We start from the raw sequence: 3,461 nt of genomic DNA, 5'->3' as shown, positions 1-3,461 counted from the left end.
TGTTTTCTTATAAAGTCTTGTACTATATATTGTCTTATTGCATATACGTGGCTATGATCTCAAATAATTTAAAGTCTATTATATTAAAAGTTTAAGATATATATTATGGTTCATAATAACAAATGGGTGCTATGTCCTGATGCCCATCAAAATAATATTATTACTATTTCAGGTGTCATTGTATTAACTCCAACACATGAAAGCCTTGCCTGATCTTGCACTTAACTCACAATATCTGCTTTGCTTGTGCCCGTGATTTCAGTAACTGAATTGATCTACTTCCTGAGGGTGTTTTTATCTTCTTCTGGCCCCCGAGTTTCCAGGCATGATGTCCTTTCCTTTCTTTTTTAAAATGATTTTTATTTTATATTTGTTTGCATGTGACATTTGTGATGATGCCCTTTTCCAAGAATGAGCCCCTCCTGACAACATGTCCAAAGTATGTGAGACAAAATCTTACCATTCTTGCCTCTGAGAAGCACTCTGACTATACTTCCAAGACAGATTTGTTTGTTCTTATGACTAGGGTATAGTCAATATTCTTTGCCAGCACTACAATTCAAATACATCAGATATTATTCTATCTCAACATTGCTCAACTTTCACAAGTTTATGAAACAAATAAAAATATATGACTTGGCTGACAGCCTCAGTAGCAGGGAGCACTTCATGCTGTATAACGTTGAACTGATTAACGAGGTTTGTATGAGCACATGACAGTGTCACCCAGCCCTGCTGAAAGGGGCACTCTCATAGCCTGAGAGTCCCTGCTGCTCACTACAGCCACCTCCTGACAACCTGCAAGTCTTCTCAAATAGTGAGCAGCTGAACTTTGGGTAAAATATTCCAGTTGTTGTTTTTAGCTGCCATCAAGTTCAGTGCAACTCATAGTGATCCTATGAAAAACAGACCTGAAAAAAACCCAAACTAAAAACAGAGAAACAAACCAGACCTGAATCCTGTTCCATGTCATCCCCATCATCTCTGATATACTTCAGTCATTCCAGTAGTGAAGTAAAAATCCCTAGTGGTTCTTGTCTTCTGAGAAAATGTCTGGAAATCAAGAAAAGACTTCACAAGTTGCTAAAATGTCTGTATCTAATCTATCCTGAGGATAGGGCCCACCACAGCTGGGCAGAGGGAAGGATACTATCTTCCTGTTCTCCACAATAAACAGGATGAGAAGTTTGCTGCTAAAATTGAGGACTGAGATACTTCCACTGACACCTTACACTTTACTTTGACAATGCACAGAAAAGTAGACCTGACATTACTAGGACACAGCAAAGTAGAGTGAGGGACCTCAATACCCTGCTGCCTATAGAAACTGGCTGATAAGAATGCCATCATAAAACTGAGCAAGTAGAAACTATGGTGATTTATTTCTTGTTCATCATATATACTCTAGCTTTTTATGCAGATTACACAGCGTTGCTTGCTAAAACTAAAGAAGATCTGAAGCATTTTGCTGCAGAAGGTCTAGGACTACAGTCTTTAATATGGATTGAAGTTCAAAATCGAGAAGACAAAAATTCTCACACTGGAACAATTGGCAGCACCATGATAGAGGGAGAAGAGATTAAAGTTGTTGATAATGATAGGTGGCTCAGCTCCACAATCAACACTCTTAAACATCAGCAGTCAAAAAATCAATAGACCAATTGCACTGGGGAAATCTGCTGTCAGAGACCTCTCCAAAGTGATGAAAAGCAACTATATCAGTCTAGAGACTAAAGTGAGCTTAATCCAGGCCATGGCTTCTGCAATTACTTGTTATGCTTCAGAGAGTTGGACAATGACTAAGGATGACAGAAGAATTGATGCATTCAAGTTGTGGTGCTGGACAAGAGTCTTGAACATACCATGGACTGCCAAGGAAATAAATCAGTCTGTCTTGGAGAGGGTGAAACCAAATATCTCCTTGGAGGCTAATAATTTTGAAGCTCTGTTTCACATACTTTGGGCATATGGCCAGGAGAGACTGGTCCTTGGAGAAGGACATCATGCTTGGAAGGATGGAGGGACAGTGCAAGAGAGGAAGACTCTGGATGAGATGGACTGATATAGTAACTGGAGCAATGGGAGTAGGTGTGTGAGAGTCAATAAGACTTGCTCAGGATAGGGAAGAGTTCAGAGCTGCTGTACATAGGGTCACTCAGGGTTGCAGGCATCTCGATTGCATTTAATAACAACAAGAAGAAGGGTTGGTAAGATACTTCACTCAAAAGATATACTTCCACTTATTGTGTAACATTGAAAATCTTCAAATCTATCAACAGTAGCATAAAGATAAGGAACTAGCCACTCAGACACAATAGAGGCTGCCTCATACATACCAAGAAGCCTACATAATGTCAATGAAGCAGCAAATATGAATAAAAAAAAAGGCCTTCTCCTAAAAATGTACACTAGATTGTAGAATCAATGAATATCCAAAGACTGAAAGGAAGAAGAAATACACAAAAATGGAGTTCCAAGAATTGGTATTGAAGAAGTAACAAATGATAGAAGAAAGATATGAAACCATAAGTAAAGAAGTGCAAGAATTAAAAATAACTATCTCAAGACAGAGAGAGTACAACCAACACAATATAAGAAACCACAGAAAAATCATGAAAATGCAATCCTAAATAAAATAAGACTAATATTACAAATATTTTCAACATGTTAGAGGGACAAAAGAGTAGGATAGAATGGATGGAACAGAAAATCAGTAAGATAGGAGACAAAAATCCTTAAAACCCTCAAAGAGAACCTTATAGAAGAAAAATCAGAAACAGGATTTAAGGAAAATAAAGAAAACATGACAATCACATGGGACAAGTCAAATAAAGCAACATATATGTGACTAGAATTCTAAAATAGAGGAATAAAAGGAAAATTACTAAGAATATTGTGGAAGAAATATCAAAAGAAAAAATTCCAGTTCTCAGGAAAAAAAAAGTGGACATGCATATTTAAAAAGCTCAATGACACCACAGCTAGATAAAAGTAAACAACCCAATTCAAAATGGGCACAGGATATGAACAGACACTTTACCAAAGAAGATATTGCAGCTTTGTTCACAGTAGCAAAGAGTTGGAAACATCCCAAATTCCTATCAACAAATGAATGGATAGAGAAACCCTGGCATATTCACACAATGGAATATTATGCTGCACTGAAAACCAAGGAACTCATGAAATATTATACAAAATAGGTGACCCTGGAGGACGTTATGCTGAGTGAAATATCTCAGTCACAGAAAGACAAATACTGTATAATGCCACTGTTATAAAAGAAGACTGACGTAGGGGTTGGGGGGACACTGAGTCAGAGGGGATAAATAATGTATACTGTATTGAAACAGATGAGGGAGAGAGTTGTTTAAAAGGGATATATGATTAGGTATTACTGTCATGACAGGAGTCCAGAATGAAGGCAGCATAGTGGAGTGGACTTGGGGGGAGGGATTGTATAA

The sequence above is a fragment of the Elephantulus edwardii genome, unplaced genomic scaffold (assembly GCF_000299155.1).
Source record: "Elephantulus edwardii isolate Elephantulus edwardi_28Jun2011 unplaced genomic scaffold, EleEdw1.0 scaffold00070, whole genome shotgun sequence".
NCBI lineage: Eukaryota > Metazoa > Chordata > Mammalia > Macroscelidea > Macroscelididae > Elephantulus > Elephantulus edwardii.
The sequence above is the reverse complement of the archived record's forward strand: the minus strand, read 5'-3'. Positions refer to the sequence as shown.